The 23,446-nt window shown below is 41.2% G+C and overlaps 1 long non-coding RNA gene across 1 annotated transcript in view; it reads left to right on the plus strand.

Annotated features, from left to right (window-relative positions):
- The window catches only part of LOC138843603 (uncharacterized), a 75,604-nt gene that overhangs the window by 29,446 nt on the left and 22,712 nt on the right, over positions 1-23,446 (plus strand). The window contains exon 2 of the long non-coding RNA XR_011378549.1: positions 21,803-21,943. This is a non-coding gene — a long non-coding RNA (uncharacterized lncRNA). The remainder of the gene's footprint in view (positions 1-21,802; positions 21,944-23,446) is intronic.

Raw genomic sequence — 23,446 nt, forward strand, 5'->3', positions numbered from 1 at the left:
CCCTGGCTGCTGTGGGGCCCGGGCCCCTCCTCTGGACACTCTTGGCCCAGACTGCGGCTTGCCGTCCCCCCGCGGGGTCTGGGGCAGAGGTCAGGCGCTGCCTGAGCTGGGAAGGCCGTCTCCGCGCCATCTCCACGCCGTGGCCTGGCTGCTGCTGGGCCGCTCCCTGCACGCCTCTTCCACCGAGACCCCAGGGCAGCCGCCAGCGCGGGAGCGGAGGTGCCGCGGCCCCAGGACCCAGCGTCCCCTGCAGGTCCTGTGACCACCACGCAGCCTGGCTCTGGAGGCCCCAGGGCAGGCCTGTTGTGTGTTTTGTAAACAATAAAGCCACAGAGGGGAACTGTGTTCTTCCTGCAAAAAAAAAAAAAAAAAAAAAAAAAGAATTACAATCCAAATGAATCAACATATCATCTGTCATTGATTTACTTATTTATTCTAATCATCAACCCTTAGTAATGTTAACAATTAATTTTTACATGTGAGATAAGCAAATATTGTGTTCATAATGTTTCACTTTACAGATAAGATTGCACTCCAAATTATTAATTGGCTCAAAATTATACACAAAATAATTTGAAATGGCCTCCATTTGAGTTGGATTTATTTTAATGACTTTTGCGTTATACCAGGACCTCTCCAATATTAAGGACAAATTATTATCTGACTCTAAATAATGCATTTCTTCACATTCTTTAATTAGAAATCTAGTTTATAAATAAAATAGATTAGAAGAGACTTAACATAAGTAAATTGTATTTATTTTCTACCAGTTCATTGTGAAAATTAAAAACAATATTAATTTTTTAAGGGGAAAAACAACAAAAATGAAAAATAAAAACTCTCTGAAGAGATAAATAAAAAAATACCAATTTCTGTCCTTTGGTTGACTAGCTTAGTAGGATGGTTTCTAATCACAGTTTGAAAAAAGGTTGAATTTCATTTTCAGATATGACTACCCCACAACCAATGATAATAAGCTATGCCATCTTTAAATAGGGATAACTAAGAATTTCATCTGAGTTAAGGAAATACTAACGCTAACTTACCTGTTTTTGTACATATATAAAGTCTACCCAGTACTTTCTATACCCATAGGTAATACAGATTTACTCATTCTTTCATAAGCCCACACAATGAGAAAACCTGAATGCGATACTACTATGAATTAAAGACAGCCTCATTCCATCATCAAAGCACACTTGTAGATGAGAAACACCACAATTCAACACATCGACATGCTGATGAACTCTCTATAATGAAGATAGCCAAGATCCAGATTGGAGAAATTATCCAGAAAATGGTAGCATTACTATGAGGATCCCTCTCATCCTGGCATAGGACAAGGATACGTGTCATTGGGCAAACTTCAGCTAAGATGAGTATTATTGCAGCGTGATAGAGGTTTACTAGGAGATTTAGATTCTGTCTCTTAGAGTTCAATATCTACCTTGGGAAAGAAATTATCTTGAGTTGCCACCCAATTCCATGCTTATATTTAATAGGTCATATCAGGTGATTTCTAGACACTCCATAAATGCCCCACCCTTAAATATACATTGCTTTTCCTTGAGTCCTCTTCAGTGGTTCCACCATTATCATCTGGTGTAAAAAATACCTATTAGCCTTAATGGTTACTTTCTGAGATCTTCTTCAATGGAACAAACAGTGTTTCCAGAGGAGGCAAAAAGTGTAGCTATGTTTAACATTTGAGCTGAACTACACAGATTGATTAAGCAATCTTTTACATTTGAGGTAGATAACCATCAAATGAACGTGGAACATACATAATAAGCAATTATAGCAAGGTTGCAGCATGCAATGTTAATAAAAACCAATCATTTTCCTAAATCAGCAATGAACAAATGGAAACTAAAGTTAAAATCATTACATTCGCACCCCAAAAATGTAATGCTTAGATAAAAATTTAAAAAATGTGTGAAATCTACATGAGGAAAACTATAAAACTTGATGAAAGATATCAAAGAATTAGATAAGGGGAAACATTTCATGTTCATGACTAGGAAGACTCAAAACTGTTGTCAGGATTTTAATGCAGATCAGTTCTTACCACATGACCTCTTACTTTAATGCAATTCCAACTGAAATTTACCAAGTTATTTTGTGGTCTAAACAAACTGATTTTAAAATTTATATGGAGAGGAAGTAGATCCAGAACAGGCAATTTTAAAGGGTAAGGAAGATGCTAAAAGGCAGGCATCGCTCCAACATCCAGATTCACTATTATCCTATAGTAATGAAGGCTTTATGGTATTGAAAAAGAGTGAAAAATAGGTCAATGGAAGAGAATACAATCTCATAAATACAGTCCAGTGATATTTGACAAAATGGACAAATGTAATACAATGGAGAAAGGTAATCTTTTCAACAAATAATGCTGGAAAACTAGACATCCAAATGGTAATATATATATATATATATATATATAAAGAAACTAAATACCCTTCACAAATAATAACTCAAAATGGATCACAAACCTAAATGTAGAATATAAAACTGTAACATTCCAAGGTGACAACATAGGAAAAAAATCTAGACGATCTTGGATTTGGTGATGGCTTTTAAGATACAGCAAAGGCACAATCTATTTTTAAAAATGAATAAAGTAGACTTCATTTGAAATTAAAAACTTCTACTCTGTGAAAGATGCTGTCATGAGAATGGAAGGACAAGCCACAGACTGAAGGGAAATATTTGTGATAGACATAACTGTTAAAGGACTGCTGTCCCAAATCTACAAACAACTTTTAAAATTCCTCAAAAAGAAAACAAACTAATTTTTAAAATATTCCAAAGACCCTAACAGATATTCCACCAAAGGAAACACACAGCTAATAAGCATTGGAAAAGGCCTTCCACATCATATATCACCTGGGAAATGTAAATTAAAGCAACAATGAAACCATACACACCTGTTAGAATGGCCACAATCCAAAACACTGTCAATACTGAATGCGGGTAAGGATGTGAACTAAGAGGGGCTGCCAGTTACTCCTAGTAGGAATGCAAAACAGCACGGACATGTGCAAAGACAAATTGGCGGTTGCTTAGAAATCCAAAAGTATCTTACCATAGGATCCAACAACTGTTCGTGGATTTTATCCAAAGTTGAAAATTTTGTGCATACAAAAGTCTGCACATGGGAGTTTATGACATCTTTATTCATAATGGCCAAAAGTTGGAAGCACCAAGATGTCCTTCATTTGGTGAATAGATATATGATGGTATATGCAGTGAGAGGAATGTTATTTAACTCTAAAAAAACTATCAAGCCATTAAAAACGGGTGAGAAACATAAATGCAATATTACTACATGAAAGAAACCAATGTGAAAGCCTAAGTACTTCATGATTACAACTTTCTAGCATTCTTGAAAAATAAAACCATGGATGTAATGGAAAAAAAAAATCAGTGGTTTCCAGGGTTGTGAAGGGATGAATACGTAGAGCACATAAAAGCTGTAGGGGGTGAAATTACTCTGTGTGTGTGTGTGTGTGTGCACTTGCACTGGCACCATGGCTCACTTGATTAATCCTCTGCCTCACGGCACCAGCATCCCATTTGGGCACCGGGTTCTAGTCCCAGTTGCTCCTCTTCCTGTCCAGCTCTCTGCTATGCCCCAGGAGTGTGGTGGAATGAGAAGGCCATGCCAAAATGGCCACTGACAAGTGAGCATCAGTTACTCAGGAATGGCTTTGAAACCCTCCTGGCAATGGAGCCTGCCTGGCAACAGGCTGTGATTGGTTAGGGCATAAACCGCCCCTTGACCAGATTGGCTGTCTTGGCTATATAAGCTGTTATACCAACTGAAATAAATGAGTCTGCGGGCTGCTCGCCTCTGGCCCGCTTTCACCTGACTCCTGGGGTCTGTGTGGTGACTCTGCGCCTCTTGCCCCCACCACGTTCCTCATCTCAGAATGAATCTACTGCAATACAGGAGGGCAGTGGAGGATGGCCCAAGTGCTTGGGCCCCTGCACCCACATGGGAGACCAGGAGGAAGCACCTGGCTCCTGGCTTCGGATCGGCACAGCACTGGCCATAGCGGCCATTTGGGAAGTGAACCAACGTAAGGAAGACCTTTTTCTCTGTCTCTCTCTCTCACTGTCTATAACTCTACCTGTCAAATAAATAAAGAAATTACTCTGTGTGATATTTTTTCAACTTTTATTTAATAAATATGTTTCCAAAGTACAACTTTTGAATTATAGCATCTTTCCCCCCCATAACCTCCTTCCCATCTGCAACCATCCTATCTCCCACTCCCTCTCCCATCCCATTCTTCATCATAATTCATTTTCAATTATCTTTATATACAGAAGATCAACTTAGTATATACTAAGTAAAGATTTCAACAGACTGCACCCACAAAGACACACAAAGTATAGAGTACTGTTTGAGTAGTAGTTTTACCATTAATTCTCATAATACAACACATTAAGGACAGAGGTCCTACATGGGGAGCAGGTGCACAGTGACTTTCGTTGTTGATTTAACAGATGACATCAGTAATCACCTGAGGCTCTTGTCATGAGCTGCCAAGGCTATGGAAGTCTCTTGAGTTCACAGACTCCGATCTTATTTAGACAAGGCCATGGTCAAAGTGGAAGTTCTCTCCTCCCTTCAGATAAAGTTACTGCCTTCTTTGATGGCCTGGGATCTCACTCCCAGAGATCTTTCATTTAGGTCATTTTTTTTTTTTTTTGCTACAGTGTCTTAGCTTTTCATGCCTGAGAAACTCTCATGGGCTTTTTAGCCAGATCCAAATGCCTTAAGAGCTGATTCTGAGGCCAGAGTGCTGTTTCGGATATCTGCCATTCTATGAGCCTGCTGCATATCCTGCTTCCCATGTAGGATCATTATCTCCTTTTTAATTCTATCAACTATTTGCAGACACTGGTCCCATCCATGAAATCCCTTTGACACTCAATCCCATCCCTCTGATCAACCTAAACTGATCACTCCAACAAGTAAGATGGTATTGGAACATGTCACCTTGATGGGATTGAATTGGAATCCCCTGGCACATTTCTAACTCTACCATTAGGGGTAAGTCCAAGTGAGCATGTGCCAAACTGTACATACTCTGTGTATGTATGGAAATACTTGCCATTATACATGTGTCCAAATCCACAAAATGGGCAACACCAAGAGTGGCTCCCTTAATGTAAACTGTGAACACTGATGTGTCCAGAAACTGTCATCAATTGCAATGTGTTCTACAGTGGTGTGCTATGTGGACAATGAGTGAGACTGTGCATGTGTGGGGCAGGGACATATGAGAAGTCTTTGTACCTTCCTCTCAATTTTGCTGTTAACCTTAAGCTGTTCTAAAAGGAAAGTCTGCTTAAAAATAAAATTAAAAATGTAAATAGGCAGATTGTATACTATTCTGTAAACTCTTTGTTCTATCCCAGTTTGAAATGGAAATTCCTTCAAATCTGAATCAGAGTCAGCATCTTTAATTATGTTTTAGGCGTGGCCTTTTTCATCAGTGAAGACAATGAATATTGCAAAGGATATATAGCAAGCATCAAAACAGAGAGGGAGCCAAAAACACACAGTTGGTGAGCTGTCTGGATGAGCTAGTAACCAGATCAGTGGGACATTTGACTTGTGGTGACCAATGGAAAAACAAACCTATACTAAATAAATAAATAAATTCAAGAGTCTGACCTAGGCTAAGAGCTAAATATAGAGTTAAAGTTAGGTCCACACAGTCAATTGCAATTTCAGATTCAATCATTGCTAAGTCATCTATTCATTTCTCATAAGATTATTTTGTTTTTTCAGTTGGAGTATTTGATGGGTCAAGAGATTAAACCATGGTTCAACAATACTGGGGTACATTACATGTGCTATCTAGCAATATACTGTTATTAATAGCATGGCAACTTAATGCATCAAGAACATATTGTTGTTCACAATGACATCAGATTAGTGGTGCTATAATCTGAGCCAGGTTACCCAGATGTGGGATTCTTCCATGTAGCAGCTGTATACTGTTGGAAGGCAGAGCCAGAAAAGGACAGAAAAGAGCAGTGCATTTAGTGAAGCAAATGAACTAAATATAAAAATACTCCATGACCCACAGACACATCGGGACTTCCCAAGGCATCATAGCTACTCTAGTGCTTCAAGTCCAACTGTGGTGATCCATCCCCATTTCCCATCCCCTCTCTATTCACTCTTCTTTAGTTTCTGCATGGAGAACTAAATTTGATCTCATTGTGGCCTAATTTGCTTATCTACAGCAATGGGAGGTATAATCTGAGGAAAATTCTAAGGCAAGTAATAGTAAGAAAGAGATTTCAACCAGGCTGCCTTCAAAACAAGTACACAGCACCACACAGTGAGTTGTCTTTTTTATCACAATTATGCTACAGTTTTAAACTTGCCACCAGATGACTATCACTAAAAGACTATATCCTTTGCACAAATGAAAGTAAGTGAAATAATTTGGAGCTTGAACGACCAAGAGATAATTTGACAATAAAATTCAGATTTGAGGTAGTTCTGAAAAGTCCTTATCGAATTTGAGAATAATCGTCTCCACCTGTTTGAAGTTAAAGCTTCCTTCCACACAAAGGAAAGAAATGGATTTCAAGTAAGAGGATTTTCACTCTGCTGTATCCCATTCTTAGAACTGAGAAACTACACTAACACTTCAAATTTGGTTAGTTCAACCAAAAGAGGAACAAATAATCAAAACAACTTAAATACACTTTTTAAATACAGGTACTCGTTTCTAAAGCTCCTTTATTTAAAAATAATAAGTAAGTGGTGTCCATTTCGCTCTGAAGCACATGTACAACAATGAAATAAAAGAAAAAGCTCAAGACACACTTGAATGCACATTTCCTCAATTCAGTGGTTATATACTTTTTAAAACTTTATTTCAGAGAAACTTTAACTTCTCCCATCTACAGGTTCTAAGTCACAAAGCCATAGATGTAGATGATACAGTGCCTCACAATTTGCAACACAGTGTCCCTCAGTGTTTTAGACATTACTGCTGAATTAGTCAAATAACTAATCAGTGAGTCAACAAACATTGAACACCTTATTTACACAACCATTCTAGATGATGAAGCTGTGCTGATTTGACCTCTGTTTCTTCATTCAGCAAAAAATAGGTGCATAATTAAGCATAACCCAAAACACAACAAATAATGGCTGTAATGAAATCATCAATACTACAGAAGGACAAAGAAAAGGAAGCCATTTATGGTACAATTTTCAAAGTAAACAGAATATTTTCTATGCATTGATCCAGCTTTCTTTTGTTATATAAATTCGAAGTGTGAACCATTTCATGGCTATAACCCAATACTTAATAGTATTAGGAATGGTCAATTTATCATCAAAACAACACTAGAGACATAAAGCATCACTCATTTGAGTTTTCCTAGCACCATGACTACTACTTGGTTACTATTTATTAATCTCTTACCTCCTTGTTTGAAAGCTTAGCTGAGAATATTTCATGATAAATCAAAGAAGACAAATCTCAGAAACAATAGCATAAATAAAATACCTGTGTATACCAGGAGAAATTTGTCATGGACTTCTATTTCAGAGATGGGACAGTATAGAGAAGCAAAAATGCCTCTTTCTGTTGGAAAAGCAATTATTGTATTTATAATTACAGTAATTACTCCAGAGCTATGCTCCCATTTGGGTGTTGTGTGTATGTGTGCCAAAAAGAAGGGAAATGACTATTCACCTCTGTCTTTTCCTATATTCTTCTGTGCATTTAATCTTTGCTGCCTTCTGCATTTTACTGGGAAACTCACTTGTGAAAAGCATTTTTCATTGAGCATATATTAAGCACCTGCAATTTTCCAGTAATAACTTATGAGTAGAAATGTTGGTTAACATTTTGGAAATAGATTTCATTAGCTCCCCTTCACCGTGGTGGAATAAAACTCAGGCACATTTTAAGTAATTTACCACAATTCATGTAGCTAGTAAGCAAAAAAAAAAAAAAAAAAAAAGAAATAAACCAGATATTTTAACATGATACCCTGTTCTCTTTCAAAATCCAACTTAGAAAAAAAGAACACCTTCTGAAACACTTGTTCACAGAGACCTTGGGGTCATGGGAACCACAGCCATTCTGATGTCCCAACAATGGGACAAGATGTTGTGGGGAAGACATGGGAGCCAAACATGCCTCTCACTTGATCTTGCTTGAACACTTATTCCCAAGAAATAATAGCCTTTTGCTTCAAAGGAAAGGAGGAAATGGCAGTTTGGGGATAACAGTTTGCACTGGCAGTTAAGACACAATGTCAGAGGGCCCAAGTTCCAGTGCTGGCTCTGGCTCCCAACCCCAGCGTCAGCAAGTAGTGCTCACATGCTTAGGTCCCTGACACCCACGTGGGAGACCCAGATTGAGTTCCCCACTGCTGGATTCAACCTGGTCCATCTCTGGCTGTTGGAGGAATTTGGGAAGTTAACCAGCAGATGGAAACTGCCTCTTTCTCCCCCTCCATCCCTCTCTTTCTCTCTCTCCATCTTCCTCTTTTTCCCTCAGCCTGAAATTATAAAAATCAACTCTGAGTGGGTGGTAAAAGGTGTGTGTGTTTGTGTGTTTGTGTGTATGTGTGTGTGTGTGTGTGTGTGATTTATGCCCAATCCCTACTTTACTCATAAAAGTCTGCAATCATGACAGATACTTCAGATTCAGAGTTAGTTAAAGGAATCCTAAGTACTTAAGACTCACATCACAAGTATGGTTACTTGTGATAGGTAAGAAATAGAGCCAGAGTTCACTGCCTCAACCAACTAGGGCCTGACTCTGCATGCACTCAATAAATGTGTTTTTGCATTCCATTGAATTGCATTGAATTAAATAGGATATCGCATACTCTTTTCTGCAATGATAATTAAAAAAAAAAAAAACCCCTTTATTAACTATTTCATTCCTGTCAAGGTTTTAGCATGTTCCCTATTGTATGTGGGTTGATAGAATAGTAAATGAGAAAGTTATAGTTTAGTTTTTCAACTGAGCGTATAATGATTTTTACTTGCAGTGCATGAAGGACAAGCATTGCAAGTCGTGCTCAAAAACAAGGTGATGAATAACAAAGCAATTTAGAGGCCAGATGTTCTCTCTAAATGGAGCATCTAATTCTTCCTAAGGCTGAGTTTCATTCTGCAGACCTAATATGCAAATACATCTACTATCACATAAATTTCCACTTCTGTATCTGAATCTCAGTAAAAATCAGAGGGAAAGCATGACTGGAGACAACTAGAACTGTCTCTGGAGTTAGCGTCTCAGCCACGTTACTGGCATTGTGTGTGTGTGCCTAGGCTAACATTTTGGATCATAGCTATCCCACAAATTAAGTTCCAATGCAAACCGTTTCTTGAGACTCTGGTGAGGTTTGACAGAATCGAGGATGAGATGTCATTAAGAAAAAAGACCAAGTAGAATTCACGGGAAGAAAGGGCTTCTCTGGGCAGAAACAGGCCTGAATGCATGCTGGCTCAGGCCTTTACACATTCAAGTCAGTACCCCACAATGTCACGGAGATGTCACCAACACCATCCCTCTATTATCTACATTGTGATAACACAGGGGTGTTTTGGAAGGAATCTGAATTACAAACATGATACAAAGTTGTTAAGGAAATGTGGACCCAGAAGGATGAAGAGAATCTATACCCCATGAGTACATGTCCACGTGGTCCTCTCCACCAGAGAAAGACTGATGTCCTGTGCGTTATTCCTTGTAAGAGATCACACGGTCCTTCATAGCAGACGTTTTTAAATGAAGGTTTACTGTGTAGAGTGGTATTTGAAAGCATATCCATTTGTAAATGAAGAGTTCCAAGATCAGCTTATACACTTTAAGCCCCTGAAATGGATTTGAGCAGTAAAATCCACATGCATTACATACATATGACAAGTCCTTCGTGTTTTTATTGCAATCTCTCATTTGCCATACTTTTTTTGTTTTAAAGATTTATTTATTTATTTATTTGAAAGGCAGAGTTACAGAGAGGCAGAGAGAGAGAGAGAGAGAGAGAAAGTCTTCCATCTGCTGGTTTGCTCCCCAAACGGCTGCAATGGCTGGAGCTGAGCTGATCTAAGGCCAAGAGCTTCATCCAGGCCTCCCAGGTGGGTGAAGGGGCCTACACACTTGGACCATCTTCTACTGCTTTCCTAGGCCACAGCAGAGAGCTGGATCAGAAGTGGAGCATCCAGGACTGAAATCAGCACCCACATGGGATGCCGGCACTGCAGACGGCAGCTTTATCCACTATGCCACAGCGCCTGCCCCTGCCATATTTTTACAACTGGATTCTCATCCTTTGTTTTGCCCCCTGATTGATGTAAGACTTTTTTTAGAGTAGCAAAAAACAGGGTTGGGTAAGAAATAGATGATCTCTCTTCTGCTTTTGAAAGGCAGAAATCTGTGGGAAAAGTTCTTTCTAAATACTAATCATGTATTTTCCTTAGTCTGCAAATAAATTCTCCCTGGTCTATTCTTAAAAATTCATATGTGTATTCCCCCTGTGTTTTATGACTTTTCAATGACAGCTTTGTTTTAGGATGGAGGTCAGTCTTCATCTGATGCAGAAGAATCACAATAATAGCCTAATAACGTAATAAAATTAGGGTTGTAAGCCCAGGTGTCTTGGTGCAATGTCAGTTTCACCAAGGCAAGAGTAAAACAGGCGTTTACCCTACTCCTTCTGCCTGCCAGGCTGAAAAACTGACCTAACAGGCCGGGTCCTTGCTTGAAGCTAAATGAGATTCCAAAGGGTGTACATTATCCATACAATGCATGTGGGTCTTTTTTTTGCAATAAGGAATTTCCAGTGATTTTATAGGTGAGTGTCTTGTTGTTCACATACAATAATAATGAGTCGTGGAGATCCAAGATGGTTGAATAGGGAGAGTCACTCTGGATTTAGCCACAGGAAGAGACCAAAAACCAAGGGAAGGATCACGTTCCCAGGGTCAGTTGAAGAGAAGCTTTCAGTGGAATCCTACAGAGCAGAACAGAGACTCTATGGAACAGCAAAGACACAAAGCAGCTGGCAGTGTGCTAACAGCAACCCCTGTGGCTGGCACAGGCGAGGGAAATGCCGGGTGGGGGGCTGTGCTACACTGAGTCAGATTCTGTGGTCTGCAGCTTGGATCTGCCCTGTGACAGAAGTGCAGCTTTAATCTGCCCTGTGTTCAACTTGGTTAAATAACCAAGGGACTGGTTAGTCAAAGAAAGTATATTCCCATCTTGTAAGTGACTGGCTGGCAGCCAGGGCATGGGTGCCATATTAGTAATGCCAATCCGAGCTTATTTATATGGTTGTGGTGGAATTTCCTTTCTTTCTTTTATTTTTTAAAAGATTTATTTTATTTATTTGAAAGACAGAGTTACAGAGAGAGGTAGAGACAGAGAGAGAGGTCTTCCATCTGCTGGTTCACTCCCCAGGTGGCTGCAACAGCCGGAGCTGTGCCAATCCAAAGCCAGGAGCCAGGAGCTTCTTCACGTCTCCCACATGGGTGTGGGGCTTGGGCCATCTTCTACTGCTATCCCAGGCCATAGCAGAGAGCTGGATCAGAAGAGGAGCAGCCGGGACTAGAACCAGCGTCCATATGGGATGCCAGCGCTTCAGGCCAGGGCATTAACCCACTGTGCCACAGCGCCGGCCCCTGTAGTAGAATTTCAAAAGAATCAAATTGCAAAGATGATTTGTGGCCAAGGCTCAGAGCAGGCATACTATCAGTTCCACCAAATTCTATCAATAAAAGTAAGTTGTGCTGGCACCATGGCTCACTAGGCTAATCCTCCTCCTGCAGCACTGGCACCCTGGGTTCTAGTCCCGGTCGGGGCACCAGGTTCTGTCTGGTTGCCCCTCTTCCAGGCCAGCTCTCTGCTGTGGCCCGGGAGTGCAGTGGAGGATGGCCCAAGTCTTTGGGCCCTGCACCGGCATGGGAGACCAGGAGAAGCACCTGGCTCCTGGCTTCAGATCAGCGCAGTGCACCAGCCGCAGCACACTGGCCGCAGCAGCCATTGGAGGGTGAACCAACGGCAAAGGAAGACCTTTCTCTCTGTCTCTCTCTCTTACTGTCCACTCTGTCAAAAAAAAAAAAAAAAAAAGGAAGTTGTAACACCAGATCAGATTCAAGATTCAAGAGGAAGACAATTATGCTCCAACTATCCATGAGAAATCTGCAAAGTCATATTGCAAAGGTGTAGACTCAGAGATCTGTGAAGAATCAAGGCCATTTTTGTCATCACTTTTCACAAGAGGTCTTCCATGCATGTTTGAGATAAAGATACAGTGAATACCACTGCCTATTGCTAAGACTACCTATATTTGGAACATGAGTTAACATAAACATTCATTTTGCAAACAGCTCTATATTCAGTTTTCTAACTTCAGTGAATTATTATTTAAAATATTTTCTATGGGGCTGCATTTTGGCACAGTGTGTTATGGTCCATTGGGTTAAGCCATGGCTTGTGGCACAGGTATCCTATATCGGAGCACTTGTTTAGGTCCTGGCTGCTTGGTGTCCAACCTGGCTCTCTTTCAGTGCATCTGGGAAGGCAGCAGAAGATGCCTAAGTGTTTGGGCCCTTGGCCACTCACATTGGAGCCTTGGATGGAGTTCCCAGCTCTTGGCCACAGCCTGGCCCAGATCTTGACCATTATGGACATTTGGGAAATGAACCAGCAGAAGGAAGAGTCTCTCTCTCTCTCTGTCTCTCTCTCTCTCTGCACTTGATTATGTTACTGTCTTTTAAATAATTTAAAGAAATAATTTGTGGGTAGTAGCATTCGGTCTAGTGGTTAAGATAACAGTTATCCACAGTCCATATTGGAGACCAAGGTCCAGATCCTAAGTCCAGGTTCTAGCTAATGCAGATTCTAAAAGGCAGCAGGATGGCTCAAATGATTGTGTTCCTGCCACCGACATAGGAGACATGGATCGAGTTTCCCACTCCCAGCTTCTGTCTGGTCTGCTCCTGCAACAGCAGCTGTAGGCACTTCAGAGGGAGAATTGTGGATAAAAGCTCTGTCTGTCTGCTCTGCTTCTAAGATAAATAAGTCAGATGTTACACTTACGCTCAACCGGTCATTTAGGTTTTGGAAAATAAAGAGAATAGAATCTAATGTGTTCTACATATTCTAAATTTTGTCAAAAAGTTAAAACAGTAGTAACCCAAGAGCAATGTTCAAGGTATGAACTCAAAGTACAATTCTTTAAAGTGATAGCAATCTAAAATTATTTCCTTTGATCTTCCAATTTTCAGTAACCTTAAAGCCAGTAAAAGTCTTAAATCCATCATTCGTTCAAAACATAAAGGTAATGAAAGCACTGACAATCAATATTTATCTTCAAAATAAGTCCTCATGATCATAACTGGGACCAGTAGATCATGGTTAAGAATGAGTAGTATGGCCGGCGCCGTGGCTCATTAGGCTAATCCTCCCTCTGCGGTGCCAGTACCCTGGGTTCTAGTCCCAGTTGGGGCACCAGATTCTGTCCTGTCTGCTCCTCTTCCAGCCCAGCTCTCTGCTGTGGCCCAGGAAGGCAGTGGAGGATGGCCTAAGTGCTTGGGCCCTGCACCAGCATGGGAGACCAGGAGGAAGCACCTGGCTCCTGGCTCCTGGCTTCGGATCGGCGCAGCGCACCAGCCATAGCGGCCACTTGGGGGGTGAACCAACAGAAGGAAGACCTTTCTCTCCATCTCTCTCTCTCACTGTCTAACTCTGCCTGTCAAAAAAAAAAAAAATGAGTAGTCCACATCTAGTTAATGTACCTTCTATCTATGATTCCATTGTTTGACCAGAGGAAATAAATGGAAGTTTTTACCCACTATTCTAGGATGCAGTTGGTACTGAGGTAATGCGGACAGTGAGGGACTGGGCCAGCCCTCTGAGCTCCAGGATCTCTCCCTGTGGTTCTTCCCTGCCAGGGAAAGCAGGGCTCCTTGTTTTAGCTATGAAAAGAACCAATCCAGGTGAAAGCCTCCAGCAAGCAGCAGACAACAGCCTCAGACAACAGCAGAACCTCCTCTGAGACACAAACACATGAGAAGCCCGTAGGCTGCAGTGAGCATCCATGACCATCCCGCGAAGGCTGGAGACCAGCAGCCTTCCATCAGGTGCCACACTGCAGAAGCCGGGAAACCACAAGGCTCCCGACAGGGGATGCTTCTTGAGAGGAGGAGTAGCAGGATTCATCAGCATGTTTGCATTTCTCACCCACCTGATAGAATTAGTTAGGAGGAACCCAGGGAGAAGAATAGATTTACTAGGAAGTCAGAATCTCCTTGTATATATTTAAAAGATTAAAACTATAGTTCCTTTTTTTCTGAATCTTGAACAGTTGAAATTGGTCATGTCAATGGAATTAGATAATAGAATACATTAATGTAAAAGCTATTTCTTTGTCTATAATACCATTATTCCAAAATGGAAATACCAAACCAGGGAAGAAAACAGTAAATTATACATAGTAGTCTCCACGTAGGAGAAGACAATAGGATAAACACCCAAATAGCTGAGAATAATCTGAACTATGAATGCATCACATTGTATAGTTGTATTTTTTCCATAAAACAGTTCACTCATACAATTTTAAAAAGAAATTATTCTATCTGCTCTCATCTGAAATTCCAAGATCAGCCCAGAAGCACTTTTCCATCAGTGACACAATCAGTTGCTGCAGGGTTGGGTATCAGAATACAAGTTGCTTTTCCTTTCCCAGACTGGGAGATGGTCTGAAAATCTTCGTGGGCTAAGACTGCATACACTGTAAAAATGGAGCAAGAATAGTTACACTCCTGTGCAGCAATTATTCTTGCTGTCAGCAGGAGCAAATGTCACCACCAAAGGAAATTCTGAGTCAAATGTACTACCAGGCAGAAGTCAAACAGCCCTCCTGAGTTCCGTCTTAGATTCCCTGTGAAGTCTTTGGGAGAACAGCCATGGCTCACAGCTCAGTGGATGTGGAGGAAAACAGACCCGGGCAGAAGCTTTTGTGTGAGCTTAGGGGAGCTGTGAGGAGCTGTCCAGGGCTGGGTGAAGAAGGGCCATTCCCCAGGTGTCCACTCCCCTTTTACACACACTGCGACAACCCTCATGGCACCCTACCTGAATCCCACCTCCAAAAGCCTGTTTCTTTTTCTCCTATATCTATAGCATCTGTTGGTCATTTATCTTCTGGCTCTCTTATTCATGCAGGAACCACCTTCTACTTGACAGAAGTTTCTTTCAAAAATTTTATTTGAAAAGCAGAGAGATACAGAGAGAAAGACAGAGAGAGAAAGATCTTCCATCTGTCAAATCACTCCCCCGTTGCCTGTGACAGACGGAGCTGGGCCAGGCTAAAGGCAGGAGCTCAAGCACTCAGTCTGGGTCTCCTACTTGGATGGCAGGGACCCAGGTTCTTGAACTACAGCCTGGGAAGATGGGATCAGGCGCTCCCATATAGGAGGAGGATGTCCCAGTGGCACCTTAATGGCTGCACCAAATGCCTGCTCCCGAGAGAAATTTCTTAGTGGTCATATATCCTTGGGATAGTACCTCTTCCCTATTCCTGAGTCCCCAGGGGCTGTCCCACACGGCACTAGGAAGTTACAAGGTGGAAAAGCAACTGCTCAACCAATAAGCCGGCTTATGGACAACCACCACCATGGCGCTGGTTCTGACAGCCTCGGGCCTACTGTGGTTGTCACTTTCAAAGGTCAAATGAACTTTTATTTTCTGAAGCAACAATTCTGAAAATCTTATGAGTTATCCCTGGGCCTTTCAAAAAACATGGAGGTTGTACTTTTAAAATTCTCTCCCCCTCACTCCTCTTGCTTTATTCTCCTGAAAGGACAGATTTTGTTGACACATCGTTGCTTCCCTGTTCATGCCCACTCTGTACTGTCTGATTAGGTGCCACGAGCGTATACTCAGAGATCTCTGGGCACAGTCAGCACTCAAATTAAAACATGCTATTCAGGGCACAGCAGTGGTGTTTCTTTGGAGACCGTCCCATAGCATTTTAGGAGCCTTGGCATTTGCTAAGAAGGCTGCAGGCAGCAGGAGGGAGAGCCGACTCCACAGTGAGCCCTGGATGAAGGAGAGGAGTGGCGGTGACAGGAGAGGAGAGGGACTAACAGGCACAAAGTGGGGGGGGCTGGGGACAGTGGCAGCCTTGGCAACCGTGTGGCGAGAAGCAGGCCACCGAGGGGCTGTCAAAGGCAGATAAGCACGCATGCATGGCATTCAATTTGTGCTGGGCCAGAAGTCAGTGATGCAGTGAATGACGCCCCCCAAGAGCTTCCTTGAATAGTTTGGAAATTAAACCTCCTTCTCAGACCTCATGATAAACAGCAGGCAGGGCAGTGCTGCCATGGGAGGGCAGAGGAAAAGGAGTAGCAAGTGTGGGATCTCCAGGGAAGCTTCTATTTCAGGGGAAACAAGTGCATTGGTTACATAAAGTCAAGACACTGAATTCAAAGTCCCAGAAAACCCATCGAGCAAAGGTGATGCCCTCAATGTTCTGGTTACCAGAGTTGGGGGAGGTGGACAAGCAGTATTTTCACAGGGGACAGCCAAGGGCCTGTTCAGATCAGCAAGGCCCACAGGATTAGAAAAGGCACAAATGCAGTGAACGGCCCCATGAATGCTCCCAGGGACCTCCAACCCCCAAGCCTGGCAAGAGGGACACATCAAGAGGAGTTGCTTTGGCCATACCTAGGCTGCCCTCCCCAATGCACCATGTAGACTGGATATTAAAGAGACCCAGACAGGACAGATCAACACAGTGACCCCAGGCCTCTGCCCTGAAGGAGTGTGTGTTCTCCCTGGGATGAAAAGGCATGAAGCACTCAGTGGGTCTCCCTTCTGAAACACGGACCGCCTTTTCCAGGCTGGGCTGGGCTGTCTCCCTGTTCTTGCTCTTTTCTCTGCCCAAACTCTCCTTTCTCCTCTCATTGTCCCTGACTAACCCCTAATCTTCCTTATTAACTTTGACCTTCAAAGATCCTTTCCTGATTCTTTTTTTTTATTTTTTTTAACTTTTATTCAATGAATATAAATTTTCAAAGTACAGCTTATGGATTACAATGGCTTCCCCCCCATAACGTCCCTCCCACCCACAACCCTCCCCTTTCCCACTCCCTCTCCCCTTCCATTCACATCAAGATTCATTTTCATTTCTCTTTATATACAGAAGATCAGTTTAGCATACATTAAGTAAAGATTTCAACAGTTTGTTCCCACACAGAAATGTAAAGTGAAAAATGCTGTTTGAGTACTAGTTATAGCATTAAATCTCAATGTACAGCACACTAAGGACAGAGATCCTACATGAGGAGTAAGTGCAGAGTGACTCCTGTTGTTGACTTAACAAATTGACACTCTTGTTTATGGCGTCAGTAATCACCCTAGGCTCTTGTCTTGAGCTGCCAAGGCTATGGAAGCCCCCTGAGTTCACCGACTCTGATCATATTTAGACAAGGCCATGGTCAAAGTGGAAGTTCTCTCCTCCCTTCAGAGAAAGGTACCTCCTTCTTTGATGACCCATTATTTCCAATGGGATCTCACTCGCGATCTTTCATTTAGTTTTTTTTTTTCCCCCAGAGTGTCTTGGCTTTCCATGCCTGAAATACTCTCATGGGCTTTTCAGCCAGATCCACATGCCTTAAGGGCTGATTCTGAGGCCAGAGTGCTGTTTAGGACATCTGCCATTCTATGAGTCTGCTGTGTATTCCACTTCCCATGTTGGATCATTCTCTCCCTTTTTTATTCTATCAGCTAGTATTTGCAGACACTATTCTTGTTTATGTGATCCCTTTGGTTCTTAGTCCTATCATTATGATTAATTGTAAACAGAAATTGATCACTGGGACTAGTGAGATGGCATTGGTACATGCCACCTTGATGGGATTGAATTGGAATCCCCTGGTATGTTTCTAACTCTACCGTTTGAGGTAAGTCAGCTCGAGCATGTCCTGAATTGCACATCTCTTCCCTCTCTTATTCCCACTCTTATATGTAACAGTGATCACTTTTCAGTTAAGTTTCAGCACTTAAGAAGAATTGTGTATTGATTACAGTATTCAACCAAAAGTATTTGGATAAAATAGTCCTGCCCCACCCCAACCCAACCCACCACACACAAATGTTCACATAGACTGTGTGTTTGTGTGTGTGGCCCCTTCCATGATGCCAACTGCATTGTCCCCTACTTCCCTGGGAGCATTTTATTCCATCACCCCCTAGATCATCCATGTGGTAGTGCAGAGACTCAGGAACCATATGAGCCTTCCTCAATTATATTCTCAGGACACGAGCTTGTACCTGGCACATAGTAGGAATCCAGCAACCCTACCTAAATGAATTAAAATTGCAACGAAGGACTTACAATTCATGAAAAGTATTTTTTGTTGTTGTTGTTACTGAGTAATAGCAGCATTGGACTATTTGCCTTGTCTAAGTGCTCCTGAAGGATCACTCCAGTTATCACAGGAAATGAAAGGCTTTTGATACTGATAAACTGAAACATGGTAGTCTGGTTCCCCCACTCCCAAGTCTTTTTCCAGGCTTCTTGCAATAACCAACTAACAGTTCTTGTTCTTTTCTGACCCAATTCCCTATGCCACATGGCCACAACATCCATTCTCCATTATGTAGACCAAGTGGCCTTCCTAAAAGAGAACTTGAACACGACACTTGCTTTCAAAGATCCTTCATCGGCCATCCAACTCTTCGCTATAGCCTGCATCTGTCAGATTCACCTCAATCTACTCAACATGGAATGCAACACCTCCTGTTATTTGACCCCTTCCCACTGCCTCAGCCTCACATCTTATCAACCCATGCTTCAAAGTGTATACTATATCAAAACCAAACCACTTGGTTCCATTGCTGTTAGTATATTGGGATAAAATAACAAAGATACTATTGAATCACCTATTTACAAAAGTGTCAACTCTACTTCCTAAGTATGAAAAATTACACCCTTTTTCTCTTTCTCTTTTTTAAGGCTAAGATTGTATTTATTTATTTGGTTGTTTTAAAAGCAGGAAATTGACAGAGAGGGAAACAGAGCTTTCATCCACTGGTTCACTCCCCAAATGACTGCAAAAGCCGGGTCTGGGCCAGGCCAGAGCCAGAAGAAGCCAGGAGATCCAACCTGGTCTCCTACATAGGTGGCAGAGGCCCAGACACTTGGGCCATCATCTGCTGCCTTCTCAGGCACATTAACAGAAAGTTGGATCAGAATTGGAGCAGCCTGGGCTCAAACCAGCACTTCCATTTGGGAATGTAGGATGCGCAACTTAACCCACCACACCACAACACTAGCCCTTGGTGTACATTTTAATTATGTCTGTATACAGTCTTTTAAAGTTGTCTCATATATGTTGGTAAAGAAAGGATCTCATGGTGTAAGTGTCTCTTATACAGTGCACTATAGGGTGGAGCTAATTTAAGGTATGATGGATCCTCAGCAGTCTTTGCATACGATGAATGGAGTTTGAGTGTAGGTGGCCTGAATATGTCCTTTTGCATGCACCTGACACACCCTTGGTCCCACAGCTCTCCTGTTGCACTTGAGCCACCATCTGCTGCCTCCCCAGGCACATTAACAGAAAGTTGGATCAGAATTGGAGCAGCCAAGGCTCAAACCAGCCCTTCCACATGGGAGTGTAGCATGCAGCTTTTTTACCTTGATATAAGATCTGCAACAGAGAACAATAAAGAGCATTGTTTCCCAGCAACTGCTAAATAGCTCAATCAAAATCACATTGATATAAAAACCTACCCAGAACCGCCACTTCTCTTGCATACTTGGAGGATTGCATACATTTTGTAGAACGATGCACAGTGGAAACAGACTAGCCCTGGGTAATGCAGATGTGAATCAGAGGCATGCATTATGCATAAATGCCTAACTTTTAACTACCGAATGTTTCCAGGATGACACAGATATGCCCCAGCTGTATGCTACAGGGTTCCATCACCTTCCATATAAAGCTATTTCTTTCTGAGAATGGCTTACTTGACTGACGGTGCAGTCATCGTGACAATAACTAATAGATCTTGTTAACTGAGATCTTTACTTGAGTTTGAATTTGGCCATCACACTTTAAAACATACTAAATTATTAACAATTCTGTGAAATGAATACTCTTTTCCCATTGACACTCTATCCTCTATTTAACATATTCAAATATCCCACTTACCATTAGGCTAAATACATCAGGATCTATTTCAGATCCCTTTTCAACTAATTTATATGAAAGAGAGATGCCAGTGCAATAAGTCGCAAAAGGGGAGTAAACGTCTCCACAAGGTTTAAATTTAAGGCTTATTTCTTCCTTCTTACTACAAGGCAAGCTCAAATGTCAACACATCAGCACATCATTTTCTTCTCATTGAGCTGTTTGCCTGGTATTCACAAATCCAATTACTTTTCAGTGGCACCAAACAAGATACTTACATGATTTTATTCTGCAACTCTGAATTTCCTTCCTGCTGCTTTTTGCTTTGCTGGCTTAAAAAGAAAAAAAAAAAAAAAACCACCCTGCCATTTTTTCGGTGATGTATCAGCAGGTCTCACTCTCATCCTGGGTGAAACAAACATTCATCCCAGAAGCGAGCAGCAGCCTTGCTTCACACTTTAAACCCAGGGAAGATGAGACATCCTGGGGTAGCATTCTCATGCCAGGGATAATGTTCAGTTTATGACAGGCATGAAATGAAAGTTCTCACTGTACAGTTTATTTATTACTTTTTTTCTAAGGTCCTGATCCGGGAGATTGTGTAAATCAAGTCGTCCTTACCTTCAATCTCCTCCCCTTTAGAAGATTTTCATGTTACTATGAAGATCACAGAACGCTTACATGTAAAAATTACATGGGGTGGGAATTATCTTTATGCTTAAAACTATATATGAAATTTGTTCTCTATATATAAATAAAAATAAAATAAATGCATTTTCTCATAGTTCTGGAAGCTAGAAGTCCAAAATCAATGAGTGTGCAGGGTTATATCCCCTTCAGAGTCTCCAGAGACAAGCCTTCTTTGTCTCTGGACAACAGCCCTTGCTGTTCCTTGGCATGGGCTATCATTGCTCTAAAAGTCTGCCTCCATCTTCACACAGCCATCCTCCTGCTGTCTGATTTTATGTCTACATTTTCATTTTTTTAATACAGACATCAGTCGTTGGATTAGACACTGTAATCCAGTAACATCTATGAAGAGCCTCCGTCCAGTTAAAGTCACATTCACAGGTTCTTGATGGATAAGAATTTGGGTAGAGACAGTGTTCAACACAATACAGAACCACGTAAGGGCTCTATGCAAGAAGCTAACTTTACTGTGTGCTTTTCATGCAAAGGTCTCATCGGTCTGTAGCACTAATTAACACTTAATTCCCTTAAGTGCTACGTATCAACATGATATCTTGTTTAAATATGGACAGTACTTACCAAACATTTCAATTTGTTTGAAATGTCCCACACATAGCAAAATCAAAGTGTATTTGATCATTTCATCTCTTAAAAATGAGATACATAAATGAAATTCAATTCCTCAATTTTTAATTAATATTGTCACCAGACATTTCAGGCTTCAAAGACCTTTTGCATTTTACATGTATGCTACAATGACAAGTGCAGATTTAAAAGCTTTAAGAAAAATATTTAAAATCTAATATGATAATAAGAAAGAAGTTTGCTCAATTTTAATCTTGATATTTTTCGTTTGTTTTTTTTTTTTTTGTTTTGTTTTGTTTTTTTTTTTTTTTTTGACAGGCAGAGTGGACAGTAAGAGAGACAGAAAGAAAGGTCTTCCTTTGCTGTTGGTTCACCCTTCAATGGCTGCCATGGCTGGGGCAGTGCGGCCGGTACACTGCACTGATCCGATCAATAACAAACAAACTACACAAGCGAAGGGTAAGAACAACCTTCTATTGTATATCAAATTTCTGAAATATAGAATTTACAGTAAAGGAGGTTTTACAAGTTCAAGTAGACCCTTAGATTATGTAACCTTGAATTCCCAACTACTTCAGCAATATAACCCATTAAAATAGATTTTTCCAGAAAATCCTAAGGCTTCTTTCATGAGACTGTCAGAGGAATTTTAGGGACAATTTTTTTTCTTCATTCACTTTCACATCTAATTCATATTTCTCTTCTCCAAACCATGAGAGAAAAATGTTAAAGGTGTACTTGCATGTGAAATGCTTGTAGTAATTTGAGTTCCGAAAACTGATAAATCTGTAAGTAGGGAGACTGAATTGAAAGGAGGCCATCAAATTTAAGTTTCAGGTTAAACTTAAATGGTTTTCAGATTGATGGTAGAATGAGGCCTTAGAAAAGTGACCGTGGTGTCACCCCCACAGTCTCAAATCACAGGTCCCCCCAACCTGAAGTGTTCAGGTAGAGTGGACACACCACTGGGTCCCCTTATCAGGGCTTGAGACAGGAAGCCCCCTCACCTGCTACATCAGGGCTTCTTAATTCATGGATCCTTGATCCCACAGAGACTCCGCCCCTGGAAATCAGGTGTGTGAATGCCCGAGTGTTGTCCACAGCATTGTATGGGAATAAATCATTAAAGTCATTATTACATATGGAAACACAGGAAATATCACGGGATTTGCCTCAAGCAAAAGCTGCACAAGAACTCAAAGTTAATTTACTGAGTAATAGAAAGATATAAAACCTCTTGGGGATTTCAAGTAGCCTGTACTTGCATGTTCATTTCTAACTCCTGTGAATTTAAGAAAGCTTAAAAAAAAAACTCACAAATACCAGGGTGTACTTTAGAACCAAATCTGTTCTCCTGGATCTGAACACTGAGCAGAAGTATCTCAAAAGGGAGTCTACAATGGAATCTACAATTAACCTACTTACAAGATCATTAATGTCACACGATAATGAAATATTTGAGCACAATATAGCTTTTTTCTTTAAGTTTCTAAAGTCAAGCTGTTGATGCAGAAACAGAAATAAATAGAAATTCAACTAACTTCTACTTTTAGATCTCTTGTAATTATGAGGTTGAAAACCTGCACCAATTGAATTCCCATTCATTTGGGGCATGAATGTTCAGCACTCTCTTGAATTTAACATAGCTATAAAACCTTTTGCTATGCGAAGCATTTGGAAGTATTGCTCACAAATAGATAATAACTGAGGCAATGTTAGCAGCATTTTCACACTGATGTTGCACTAACTCACCCTTCAGAATCCGAGATTTTCCTTTACCACATCCCTTACCTGTGACACAAGTTCCAGTTCTCAGGAGCTACTGGAAACTGGATTAACAGGCAGAGCAGGTGAGGAGTCACCACTGGAAATGCGGCCTGCATTACTTCCACTAAGTGAAATGGTTCTCCATCTGACTCACGGGTTTTTTTCCTGCACTGTTGGTGTCTTTCTTTTCCAAAC

This window comes from Oryctolagus cuniculus, chromosome 8, assembly GCF_964237555.1.
Source record: "Oryctolagus cuniculus chromosome 8, mOryCun1.1, whole genome shotgun sequence".
Taxonomy (NCBI): Eukaryota; Metazoa; Chordata; class Mammalia; order Lagomorpha; family Leporidae; genus Oryctolagus; species Oryctolagus cuniculus.